Genomic DNA, 13,501 nt, shown 5'->3' with positions numbered 1-13,501 from the left:
TCACAATTTGCTTGCCCAATGTCTGGGAAAAGGAATTGGAGGACATGGGACGATTTGTATTGAGGATGAGAGCAATGAGCAGTTCGGAGAGGATGGGAGGGAGCAGCTCCCACGTCTGCTCCCATGATCAGGGCAGGACAATGAAGCAGAAAGGCAGCAAGGTCAAACCTGGCACCGAGGTCCACGTGGGGCAAGGCTCAGCCCCAAGGGCTCACCAAGTCACAGAGAAGCACAGATACAGGCAGGGTGCTAAATCAGGACTTAAGGCATGAGCGAGCCACCAAGGCGAGATGTTTTCAAATCACCTAAAGCCTATAAAACGTCTTAAAAACCTGGCTGAGCCAGCTGGAAACATTTGTTCCCTTTGAATACCCATGAAGACACTTCCAAGAAGGTGTGAAGAGATGAACCAGGGTGCTTCGAGACTCCCAATTTGCTTTAAATACTAGAAAAATATTGGATGAAGTAATCACACTGCTTGGAAGCGCCCTGAAGAAAACAAGGACATCGGTCTTGACGGACTTGTCAAGAACTGAGGCATCAAATCAATCAAACGTCCTGTGGTGAGCGGGAGCCCTGCTCTGCGCAGTGACAAGGACCCATCTGTGTCAAACACGGTCAGGCCAACGAGGTTTTGTCTCACAGGGGACCTTTGTCTACATGCAGTTATTGTCGGATGGGTGAAAAACCTGTTGGTGAGGTACCCAGGGAGAGGTTATCAGCAGCCCCCTGTCAAAACAGACGTATGGATTGAGTGGGCATCCAGACAGGGGCTCTCCTGGGGGCAAATGCATTCAATATTTTCATTAACGGTTGAATGATGACATAACAAGGATGATTATTGAATTTGCAGATGATACCTCGCTGGAAGGGACAGCGAGTACGTTGGAGGACAGGGCTGGAATGCCAAATGATCCTAATAAATCGGAGAGATCAAATGGAAAATATCACCTCCATGATCAATCAAGAGGTCGGTACAACCAGAGGATAATTTGCCATGGTCTATCCAAGAATCCAATGAAGAAACCTTGAGAAGGTAATTTGTCTTGCCTGTCCCTTTGCAGAACACAGCAGGGTTCAAGAGATTTACTTCAAAGCAGCCTAATGTAGCCTAAAAATTGGGACGTAACATTTACTGAGATGCAAACGAAGGCACTGTGCCTCCCTGTGATGCAGAGCCAGCACACTCACAGCGGACCGGCACGGCGTGGCTCCGTGTGCCGTGTCCGTCCCCTCGCTTCATCCCAGGCCAAGTCAGCACCTGTGGATGAGTGAAGTCCTCGGAGAGCCACCAGCCAGGAGGTGTCCCCGCTGTCATCACCCGTGGCCCCAGGAGGCGGCTGCTGCAGGCACGGGGCTGCTCTCCAGCTCAGGGAGAACCCATCTGGCATCCACCACCCACAGCCACCCCGCTGGTGGCTCTTGCTTTCTGATGTGCAGAAAGGTCCAGGGCTCCCTCACCATGGCATCAGGCCAGCAGGCCATCCCGTTTTCTAGCACAGGTGTTACCAGCACTATCGCAGTGTAGAAGAGCCACATTCTGTGGCCACGAAAGACGCACTGGTATAACTGGGACGGTCCACCCGCAGGAACTCCGTTGCTGGATGTGGCTTTTTGCTGCCCACGGTGCTGTGTGTCTCTGCTAAGGCAGCATTTCAAAGGTGTCAGGGAGTCAGGTGCCAGATTCCAGGGACATTGGTGCCAAAGGATGCTGCGTATGGATGTCCCAGCACCCCCCAAAGCCTGGGCAGGTCCCCGGGGTGCCCAAATGCTCCAGGGTACCTGGGTGCAGTGCCAGGGGTGCTCCTGCTGGATGAGGGCCATTGGGACGTGCTGGGAGGAGGGTGAGGCAGGGTGGGATACCCACCTCTGCCTGGGGTTTGCGGGTGGAAACCGCCCCTGGGAGGCAGGTAGCGCTGCCAGGTCAGCCCCTTCTCAGCAAAGAAAGGAGGAGAGGAGAAGCCTCCTCCATGTCCACGGGAGAAGCAATCTCCAGCATCAGGAGGCTCCTCCAAGGTGTGCTGGCTTTAGCAAACCCCATTCCCTCCTTCTTTGCAGAGGGGGCTGGGGACCTGGGCTGGGGCCATGGATTTCCCCCAAACATTCAGGTATTGAGGAATGAAGGCAGGGATGGGCTGTCATGCCTCAGCCCAGCGAGCACCCAGCCACCACCTGCTCCCACCCCGCTGTGTGGACACAGAGGGTCCTCCCCTGCTCCCCTTCTCCCCTGCTCCCCTTCTCCCCCAGCTTCCTGGCAGCCCTGATGCCAAGTGCACAAAGCCCCATTTCACATCCCTCTGTACTGCTGTAAATAAAATAACCCCACATCCTCATTCCCTTCGTTCCCTATTTCCTCCAAGGTCCCTCCCACGAAGCTCACCTCTGCAGCTCAGCAAATCCCGCTCACCCATGCATCCTCCCTGGTTTTCTCTTTTTGTAGCTCCCAGACACTTTCCCCTGCTTTCCAAGGACAGGAAATTCTTTTTAAAAAATGCAAAATAAAACCCCAGCAGAGAATGGCCGGATAAAACTCCTTGTCCTGGTCTGAGAGATGGGACTGCCTGATGGGAGCGATGGCTATCTGGGCATCGCGGACACCAGCGGCTCCAGAACGCCGCCTCGGAGTATTTTTGGTCTATTGTACAGGATTCAAGGCAAAGAGCAGCCTATTCCTGCTCTGCATGACGACATTTCCTGAGCATCAGCAGATATTAATAGTTGCTAACACAGCGACCTAATAAACCTTTCCTATTATTTACCTGCTTTGGGCCAATTGACATCTGTAAAGGCACCTTTGGGATTTGGTCCCGTGTCCCTCACCTACTCCAGACGTATTTCCTACCCTCTGCAAACCAGCCACTGTTTTTCCCAGGGCTGCAGCCATCCCCGTGATGGGTGGACAGGACAGTTCGCCCTGTGTCCTACATGGAAGAGGAAGGAGAAGTCCATGGGGAGATATTTCCTCCCATAGAAAGGTGCAGAGAATGAGCATTTTGCCCAGGACTGCTGGAGCCAGGACACTTGGTGCTTTGATTTGCACTCAATGAGAAATTCTGCTGTGTGACAATCTGTGCTCAGACTAATGAGGAACAGAGCCAATTAAAAATAATAGGGATCCTGTGCTACTGCCTGTAACAAAATAATAACAATAATAAAAAAGGTTAAATCAATTGAAGTGTTTCATTTAGATAAAGTCCAAACATCCCAATCTGATTCTGGCTTTCTCATCATTTTATTTTATTTTATTTATATATTTTTTGCAATCCTTTCTTATCCACACTAAACCATTGGGAATGCCGAGCTGGAACAGCTGGTTCTGATGAGACCCAGACCAAATTTCCTCCCTGCCATTGGTTTCCAGAGGAAAACATGAGCAGCCCCCCTCCTCCCTCCACAGAGGGCATTTCCGGATGCAACCATGGGATTTCTCCCCGGACTCAGCCCACTGACTTGCCGTAAGCCTGTTCGTCTTCCACAGCTTGAATTTTGGGAAGGGATTGTGCCAGAGGCTGGGGAGCTCTCCTGCAGGCCTGGTACAAGTAAGCTTACCTGGCAAGGGGAAGAGCTGGGCAGTTCTGCTTGCATCCTACCGCAGAAACCACCTGAAGCTCTTAGTGGAGTCCCAAGTCATCTCCCAGCCAGCTTTGTGTTTTGTGCCCTTCACAACTGCTCCATTTGAACATAACAAAGCTTTGTGAAATATGTGCTTTTTTTCTGTGTTTGTTTGTTCTGTTCTCCTTTATTCCCTCCCCTACATCTTCTCCAAACATCCCTGGCTCTGTTATCTATTTCTGGATTCAGGGAATTAACACCTCTATTTGCATTTTACCTTAATTTGGCCCGAGTTGAAAGTGATTTCAAGGTAATTGGATAACGAGGAGGCTTTCATCAGCCAAGCCTGTAGCAAGCCTCTGCACATAGGTCATGGGAAAGGCTCAGACAAGCACCCTGGCACCCATGGGTGCTCTCCAGACAGCTGCGGGGCAGTGCTGTGCCCTGGAGGGGCTGCTGTGGGTGGAGAAGATGAGAGCCCATGGGAAGTCAGGGAGATTGCTGGTACAAATCCCAGGCAGCACGCCTAAACCAAGAGGGTTTCAAGGAGTTGGAGCAGGCTTTTTGCTGGAGATGCTTCTTTAGCTTCCTTGTAGCTTCTTGTTGGGGAAACTGAGGCATGGGCACTGACTTCTCTCCCCCCTCTCTAACCCCAAAATTTCTTAGATACCATCAGCTAGGGACAGAAATGGTTCCTTCTGCTGGTCTCTGAAGTGCAGCTGAAAGTTTCTTTGTGTCTGTGAGCAGCTAGGAGTTAATTCCTGCTCAGGAAGACGGGGTCTTATGCCCAGCCTGGGGCTCAGGTTTCAGCCTGAATCCCTGTTATTACACCCCAGGGCATTTCCAGTCCAGAGCAGCTCAAGGCAATGAGTTCAGCAGCTAAAATCTGTGGAAAAGCTCTAAAAGCAGGCAGGCTTGGGGGCACTTCACGGCCGTGTGTTTTGCACGAAGAGTGGTGCCCTGAGAAGGTTTGGTGTTAAATGATACAAGGAGTTGGGGTGGTTTAGGCAGCGAGAACTGGATATTGATATGTGCACGCAGCCTGGGGGACAGCAGCACTCACAGCCTGTGCTCTGTGTCCTCCTGCTGCACCAAGAAGGCTTTGGGCCACAACCTTCCCATCTCGCCTGCCTTTCTGCCTCTGCTCTGATCAAGCACCGTTCCCACCCTCCTAGTGCTCCCCACCCTGCTGCCATCTCTCCTGTAAGTATGGGCCACGTGCACTGCTTGGGCAGGAGATTTAATACATGTGGGAGTCAGGAGCTGCAGTTTTTTTGCTCACCCTGGGGCATGGCACTGAGCACAAGAAGTCCGTCTCTCCTTGTGGCGGGCTCCCCCCGTCTGCACCTGCAGTCTCACCAGCTGGAACCAGGCCTGGCGCCAAGCAGAACACCAGCACTTAATAATTCTCATAAACTAGTAAGAGCCTAATTAATAATTTTTCATTATTTCTGCCTCCTCAAGATCTCCTGGAGGCGCTGAATAAGCCACTATGCGCTCAAATGAACAGAACTGTTTGGGAGGCTGAGCGAGCGGTGGCCTCCCTATGGGTGGGGACGTGGGGATGGCTGATGCTGACTCTGCCCTAGAAGGCAGAAATTATTTCCTTGTGTGTGCATCCACGCCAATAGGCAAGGAAGTAAGCTAAAAATTAGCAGTTGGATTGGTTTTGACAGGGGAAGAAGGGAAAACTTTCTCTTTCCAGGCTGGGGTCTGTTTGTCTTTATTATTTATTTGTTTTTGGGGGGGGGGACATGGTATAATATACCCAGTCAGGGGTGGGTTGTCCCCTTGAACAGCCATCGGAGAGGCAGATTATGCCAACCTAAGCTCCACAGGGAGATTTATCTGCCCTTGGTGCGTGTTAGCATCGCCTCCTGCCCCAAGACCCTGAGAGCAGCTTGGGCAAAACACCTGGGCCAATGAGACCTGAGCCAAAATCTGTTCTCTGCATTTAATTTTGAATCATCTGCATTACTGCAAAGAAGAGGAGCCAAGAAAGGTTGTTGGGTTGCCTGTGGAACTTGGACTGTTTTTTTTCTGAGACTGCAGAAACCTGTGCTTCATCCTGCAAACAGAGGCTGAACAGGAGGAAGGCTGCTTTTCCTAATGGCATCCAAAGCGCTGACACTAGGGAGGGACAAGAGCTATTTAAGCTCAAAGGCAATAATTAGGAAATAAGTATGTATAAGCTAGCATAAATAAACTTAAACTAGAAAATACGAGTTTCCTAAAAAAAAAACCCAAGCAGTGAGGGCTGGAGCAGGCTCTGACGGGGAGCTGGGAGGCTGAAATCAGGGGCAGGTCATGGGGGAAGTCCAGGGGAGGGCCCCGGTGCTGTGCTGCTTCCTCCCCAATGGGAGGATTTAGCTTTGATAATTCTGAAATGTCCCAAATCACAGCACCACCTCGGAAAAAGTGTGGTGTGGCAATCAAGTTGCATTTCAAAATGGTTTGTCATCTTAAAATGGGAAGCCAATCTTGTGTCATCAGTGCAGATGACATACTGCACCATTTCAACCAGCTTTAAGAAATGACTGCAATATTCCCGTTAAGCAAGGCAGTGAAGTAGATCATTCCCTTAAAAAGTGTTGGTTTTGTTGAATGTTAATTGTGTGAGGAAAATGAAACCTGATTTTTGATGTCTGTCATGAAGGAGACAAGGCATCACGAGCTTAAATTGCAGCAAGAGGGATCCAGGTTACTCAGGAGTAATTCCATCCTAGAGGAAGGGAGAGAGGAGCAGAGTCTGGGTTGTCTAAGGGCGTTGTGGGATGGCCACCGGTTAGCCTTTCAGGCACTGTTAATGATTCTCTCTTTTTTTTAATTTCCATATTTCTACAACATTTGTGTAGGAAAGCAACTGTTATGCACCTCCATCAAAGCTACACCCTTTCCTGAAATGAGGGGAAATGGAGATGGCAAGGAAACTGCTGCTCCCCAGTCCCCCTTAAAACACCTCAAATTTCACCTTGTTTTGTTAATTCTGGGTGAGGTGAAGGCAGAGCAGGGCAGAACCCTCGCATTCACAGCCCAAGGACATTGTTCCCAATAAATCAGCTCCTGCAGCAGGTGCTGAGGGCGGTGGGCAGACGGGCAAGAGGCCATTTGACTTTTATTATTTAACAGAATAAAAATAAAGCCAGGGGTTACATGAACACCACCTTGCTTCTTTAAAAGCAGTGGACGTTACCTTGCCTCCATCAGCCTGCAAGAAGATGAGAAGATGGAAAGGCAAAAAGGGAGAGGAAAGCTTTTAGCATCCTTCATGATGTCTCACCAGGCACTCAGCAGTGACAATTACTGAGCAGGTAATGAAGACAGAGCAGAAACACTGATTTGCTGCTTGTGGAGAACAAAAGAAATCCCCCCCCTCCCCCTTTATTTTTTTTTTCTTCCCATAGATCAGGGCAAACAAACAGCTTCTTTAATAATGAAATCTGCCTTGATGTGCCCAGGATAGGATGTCTCCTGCTGGGACGAGGTGGTCAGCTGATGGCAGGCAGTTTTTCCTTATCACCAGCCCCACACAGCAAAGACTCTCTCCCCTGGCAAATGTTCTGGAGGCTGCCAGATCAAATACTTTGCAAAGAGATTTAGTGTGTGAATGAAAGAAGTATGTTGAAGGCTTCTCCCTCCTCTTTGCCGTAGCTTTGAGCATCTCAGAGCCCCCGGACTGTTTTGGGATGTGGCTCTGTCCTTCCTGGGGGAGCTGGGGGGAGGACAGAGCAGCAGAAACAAATCCCCGTAGCTGCAGTTGTTTCAACAAAAGAGAAAAAAGTCTCCATTCCCCCTACATCAGAGGAAGCATTAAAGGAGCAACAAATGCAAAGCCTGGGCTTTCATGCCTGGCTCTGCTAAAATCCTGCTCCTCAAGGCCTTTTCAGACGTCTCTGGAAGACTCGGACTTTTTTTTTTTACTGGAGCCCTGGATCTTTCACTTAGAGGAGAAGTTTGGAATGAAAATTCGGCTGGAAGGATTAATTGCGGCTGGCAGAGGGGAGTGCAGGGGAGGTGAGCCACTGAGGTTTCAGGCTGGCCAGAGACGAGGTAATTTAGTGGGAGGTGATGCATACAAGTTTCTGGCTGGCAGAGAAGAGGGTAATTTAGTGAGAGTTGATCCCTTGAGGTTTTTGCTGGACAGAGAAGAGAATAACTGCAAGGAGGAGACTCATGGGCGGGTTGCTCTAGTTTCAAGCTTCATAGTAAGTTCCCTTTATAACTTAGGGACCTTATAACTCAACGTCTTCCCCTGCTGACTCTTTCATTTGCTGTTTCAGATGCCTGATTAAAGAGCAGCTCTTTGAGGATGCTGAATGGCTTGGGGGCACAGGAAGGGGGAACAGAGGCTTTCTGTACCCCACGGTACTTCTTGGGCAGGGTGTCAGAAGGGGCTGCCAGCTCGTGGTCCTCCTCCCTGGGGCTCTGCTGCTGTTTTGTAAAAAAAACACCAGTGCAACCAGTCTCAGCAAAGGGGCTGGGTTGCCTTATCTACTGCTCACGGAAAAGGTGGTCCCTGGGCACCTCTCTGGTTCTGATGTTTTGTTCTGCTCCACTGGAGTGAGAATTTCAGCCTTGCCAGGCAGCTTGGAGCACTTGAGCTGTGTTTTCCGACAGCAGGAGGACAGGTAAAGACCTCTGATTTCCTAGAGATGTTATGGATCGACCCTCTGCTCTAACAAGAGGAGGGAAGATTTCTCTGTAGCTGGGACTTCCATCATCCTTTCCTCCTGTGGGAGTAGTAGGGAGTCTAAGGAAAGCTAAGTCTTTATGGCAACCTGTCCCTCAGAATGTTCATCTGACCTACTTTTCACAACACCTGCAGAAAAATGATATCCCTGAGACTTCTTACCCCTTCTCAGATGGTGCTGAAGTCAGCCAGCAGGTTTGCAAGTTGCTCAGGACAGGAAGGTGCAATAGGAGTACCTAGTGTGACCATGCACCCTGCACCCAGCAGGGAGGAGGCTCAGGGGATGCCCTGGTCGTCCAGCTCTCCTGTCCCAGACTCAGTTCCAGACGTACATGGAGAATGCTTTGGCAGAGACCAATTCCTGTAGCCCTGGCCCCAAATCATGCTTAATTTATCTTCCTGCTTGCAGGACACTCAAACCAACCTTTGTTTCCCTCCTCCCACAGGGCAGCACCATGGCTGAGGCCTCCGAGCCCAGCTTTGGATGGGGTGAGACGTCTGGGCTGCAGGGCAGAGCCAAGGGGGGGACTCCAGGCACTGTGAGCAGTCAGTGCTGTCATGATGTGCATCAACAGGACAAAGCCTCACAGGCTCACTAGGGCTAAGACCACCCCAAGCTTTGGCTATTTACGTGTTAGATGTCTGTTTTATGAAGCTATCCAATTCCCCCTTGCTTAGGAGAGGGGCATTTCAGGAGTGTGTCTGAAACAAAGGGGCTCAGATGTCCTCTGGCATTGCTTCTTTTTGGGGTGCAGTTCTTCATGCAGCACCTACTGTAAGAGGGCCCTAATCCCTTGAGAGGTTTCTAGATACTGCTGTCATATGGCTAATATTTATATTAGATGTGTGTTTTCCTAAGTATCAATATCCATCAAACGTCATTTCAGAACACCCCGCCAAAGCCTAATTTTGCAACAGTTTTTCCTACTTTAGCAGCGAGCTCCTGTCTATTTATATACATCTCCTCCACACCTAATAACCACAAGAATAACTAATAGGAAGTGCTTGAAGCATGTCTTAATTAGTCTGACATTAGCAAGCTCCAATGTCTTTAGTTAATTGATAGATTTTAGCACGATTGAATCTCAGAAAATGAGTGAGTGTTTCATCTGCCTTCATCAGAGGCTGAACAAACTGTGTTCATATATCTCTTGGGGCAAGGGTATTTGACACAAGAGCAATTGATTGAACGGAGAGGCACCACCTCTAAGAGCAGCTGGAGGAGCGTCCTGAACTGCCCTTCATCTGGCCTGCTTTAGGTGAAACTGAATGAATGAAAGGACACTGTTTGTGCTTAGCTAATGGCTAGAGCCTTCCTAGAGTAGAGCCAGCGTTTGCATTCAGCGGTTGTACTCTTTGGAGACAAAGTGAATACCCGAGAGAGGGGACTGGCTCACAGGTGTCACCCAGCAGGCTTGAACTGCTGCTCCACGTCCCTCCCTCCACCCCATTTCCAAAGCCAGGGGCCAAGGTGGGCCAAGAAATGGTGTAGGGAGGACCCACGGGAGCAGGGATGGCACTTGTTGATACCAGTGGGGATGGAAAGGGAGATGTGGGCTTCTGAGCAGCTCCTGTGCTGGTCCCTTTCTGGGGTCTCCTCATCCCTGCTTGGCAGCACTCAACCTGACAGCTGTATGAACCTTGCTGGTCTTGGTTTGGATCTGCTCACTGCTAGTAGTCATTTCATCCAGTAACTCAATAGATTTCCAGCTTTCTAGCACCCTACAAGCACTGAATGTTCAGTGGGGATGGGCTCACCATGCTCCAGAGCTCCCAGGGCTTGACCAAGTCATTGCTGGAGGGGATGTGCGTGGTAGAACATCTCCAGTCCACCAAAGGCTGAAGGGGAAAGTGCTGCTCCTGTGGGCATGTCCTGCAGAGTCCCTTGCATGTGGCCATCGCTCTACTCCTGTCTGCTGGGAATGGCTCTGTGGAGGCAGAAGGTGGTGCGGAGTAAACAGAGCCAAATATCTCTTTTCATCCTGAAGGATCACGGCAGGAGCTTGTCTGACCCTTATGAAAAAAGCACTTTCCTGGCAGGTGTAATCCAGTGACGTGCCCTTCCTTCCTGCAGATCCACGGAGCTGGCAGCAAAGAGAGACTCCATGGTCTGAGGCAACCCTTAAAGACTTGTTGTGCATTTGCAAAGCAGCTGCTGTGCTGCTGAGCTCATTTCACTGAAAAAAAGTCTCACAAAGAACATCTCAGGCCTGTTTGCTCTGGATTTATAATGACGTCTCAGCAAGTTAACCTGGCTTTTGAAAAAATTTCCCCTGTGCTGGAGTCTGCAGAGTAAGGGAACGGGAGATGCTGAAAACATTTAAAGGAAACCCTACGGGAATGACTCCAGATTTAAGCCCTCATAAAATATGTCTGCTTTTCCAAAACATGCAGAGCCCAATCATTGTGACAGCAAACAGGAGGTGAGGGGAATCGGCCAAGTGGAATTGTCTTAATGGCCACTAGAAAAGCCACTGCTGTGTAAATGTTGTAAAATACATTAACAAGCCGGACGCTGCTGTTTTGACAAGCTGCGTGTGTAAAAGTCAGAAGAATCCCTTGCAGCGCCTTGTTCGTGGCACTGAAGGTCTTTGGGGGTTCTTTGAGACTTAATCCCTGTTACATCAAGCTAACACTGGGATGTACACCTAACCCGTGTCCCAGGGGTCCCCACTAGGGACCCTTCATGCCATAATTATTCCTTGATGCTCCACCAGACCTCACTTGTGCAGTCTAAACTCAATGATACCATTACCACAATCTCTTAATATTTACTTGATTTAACAACAGGTAGAAAAAGTTTCTTGCCCTAGATTGAGGTACCCAGATTATTAGAGCAACTCCCCAGTCAAAGAGAGGAACATTTCCACTGGCTAAAACAAGTCATCCCTGAAGTAGCTGGAATCGGGATTCTCAATTTTCTTTTCCTTTTCTTCTGTGATGAGAGAAATGCAATTTCTGATCAAAACTTCTCCTGAGTCTGGGCAGAGTTCTAAAATCAGTTTCCAATGTGGATTTACTGGTGCTTGACACCTCAGATAAATTCATCCTGCAGCCGTCCAGCGAGACATTAACAGGTTCTCTTCTCCCAGCCATCTATTTTCACGCAGTTTGTAGCGCTGTAACACGTTCGAAACTTCTCCCACTTTATCAAAATCTCTGAAAATTAACTGACAGCTTCAAAACTACTAGGAGGAATGGAAAACCAATTGGATTTTCCTAACTGAATGGGCCAAAACAATAGGAAAGTCTACCGAACCCTCTCCGTCGACATTGAATTATTTGCAACCTGGCCTCCGTTCAGCCAAGGAGGGAATCTAATGGAAGCCTCACTCCGGTGTACACCGGGGGCTGCAGCATTTGCTCTTGTCCATGGCAGATGGGGAGTGGAGCTAAAAGGAGAATCTGCATGGTGGAAAGTCCTGTGGCCAGACGTCCCTATGGGGTCTGCTGGGGTTGGAAGACCTCCACGACAGCCCTCCTGCATGATCGATGCTGGCAGAGGGATTTAGAGCTCCTCATCCCCACTCACTTACTGCCAAACTCGGGTTGTAGTTGAGATTTTCATCCATGATATCCCCTAGATCGTTTCCTGATGGTTGAACTGGGGGTTCTCATAGACCTTCCCCTGGCAGAGCGCCCCACGCCGTGGCCTTTGACTGTGCTGGGGAGGATCTCCCACCCCATTTCATGCCTCCCGGGGGCTGGGAAGGAAAGCCTGAATCAGGCATCGCAGTGCTGTGCACAGCACCCATGTCCCCGTGGGTCCCCAGCACATCCCAGAGGCGACCTCGCAGCATGGAGTCAGCATGGAAATAGGCTTCCAGCTCAACTGTGGATGCCAATCCCTCTGTTGTGCCCAGTATAGTGAGATCAATGGAAAAAGGATGGTTATCCCTGTGGGGCTGGATGTTCTGCAAGGATCACAACCTTCTCCAGATACTGCTCGTGGCTGCAGCTGGAAGCCTCCCGGGGACCAGCAGAGCAGTGTGTGGAGCTCTGTGCCCTGTCCACCCCAAGAGGCTGCGTCCCCTGCTTGATCCTCCAGCCTTCCTCTGGTTTCACCCAAGTGCTGTGGCTACAACAAGAAGAAAATGCACATTTCCAACAGCTCTTCCCGCACCCTTTCAGCTTTCACGAGCGGGGCTTTGATCGGCACTGCTCACAAGTGGGCTCCGCGCCAGGCTGATGAGAAGCGAGGAGATTGTAATGAGATTCCTTTTGTAATTCTTGTCAAGGCACAGAACCAGCGAGCCTCGGTAAATCAGTGGAGCCTTTCGTGTTCCCTGTCTTGATGGAAACATCAGTAGAGAGACACTTGGTGCTAAATCGTCTGCTCGTTGGCAGGTATCCAGTCCTGAGAGCTCAACGAGGGTAGAGAGAAATAGGGGAGGATAGTGCCTCGGATGAGGCTTTTCCTCCAGCCTTGGGGGCTGGATCCAGCAGCAGTCTGACAGGGCACGTCCCTGAAGAAGGAAAAAGCCCTATAAGTCATCTCATACCTGTGGGGCTCTTTGAGCTGACAGCATCAGAAGCAGAAGTCCAGCAGCTGAACCCAGGCAGGGGTGCAGAGAAAGAGCAGTGTCCTCTGCCTCGCTGGTCTCAAAGCTGTTCTTCTTTTCTTGTCCTTGAGCATCAGAGTCACAGCCAAAAGCAGAGGTCTCTAACGGCAGCATCGTGTTTGCTTGGAGTTCAGAGATTGCTATGCAGATATTAAGAAAAAAGTCAGACGGGAGAGATGGAGGCTGGGGTTTAGGGAGGAGTCAGGCCCTCAGGACCCTGAAGGTGGTTCCTGAGGCTGCTGCCTTGCCCTGAGGGCACTGCAGATCCAAATCTTCAGCACAGCCTTGCTTCGAGTGCCCTTGGAAGCAGAATGGGGCCTCTGGGCACACGTGGAGCCCAAACCCACAGAGCCCAGTGCTGTGGGGCTGGCCTCAGAGCTGGGGTGATGATTTGGATACCACCAGGCTTTCTTGGAGCTCTTACCTCCCTTCTGTCCTCTCACCTGCACCGGTCTTGTTCACTGCTTTATTTAGGTCTCCTTGCTAAGATTTAGAGCACCTCCTCGTTAGCCTGGTGAAAAATGTACCTGGTTAGTGCCATCTATTCTGCCTGGATCCATTTCAGGTACGCCTAGCGGTGATGGATGCAGGGAACAGGAGAGCTTTTCTCCTCCCTCTCTCCAGCCCCAGCCTTGGCTGTTGCCTGCTGGAGGATGCCATTGCATAGGCTTTATTTATTTACCTTTGAGAGGCCATG

General features: G+C 50.2%; 1 long non-coding RNA gene across 2 annotated transcripts; it reads left to right on the top strand.

Annotated features, from left to right (window-relative positions):
* The first annotated feature begins 3,386 nt into the window (after nucleotides 1-3,386).
* LOC308182366 lies at nucleotides 3,387-12,910 on the top strand. 2 transcript variants are annotated; one of them, XR_013941781.1, is made up of 4 exons: nucleotides 3,387-4,755; nucleotides 6,733-6,863; nucleotides 7,833-8,180; nucleotides 8,689-12,910. It is a non-coding gene; the product is annotated as an uncharacterized lncRNA (long non-coding RNA). The 2 variants fall into 2 exon arrangements; XR_013941782.1 differs by having other exon boundaries at nucleotides 6,733-8,180.
* Nucleotides 12,911-13,501: the final 591 nt, after the last annotated feature.

The sequence above is a fragment of the Anser brachyrhynchus genome, assembly GCF_964034855.1.
Source record: "Anser brachyrhynchus genome assembly, chromosome: 24".
NCBI classification, from domain to species: Eukaryota; Metazoa; Chordata; class Aves; order Anseriformes; family Anatidae; genus Anser; species Anser brachyrhynchus.
This window is presented reverse-complemented; position numbering and strand designations above follow the sequence as displayed.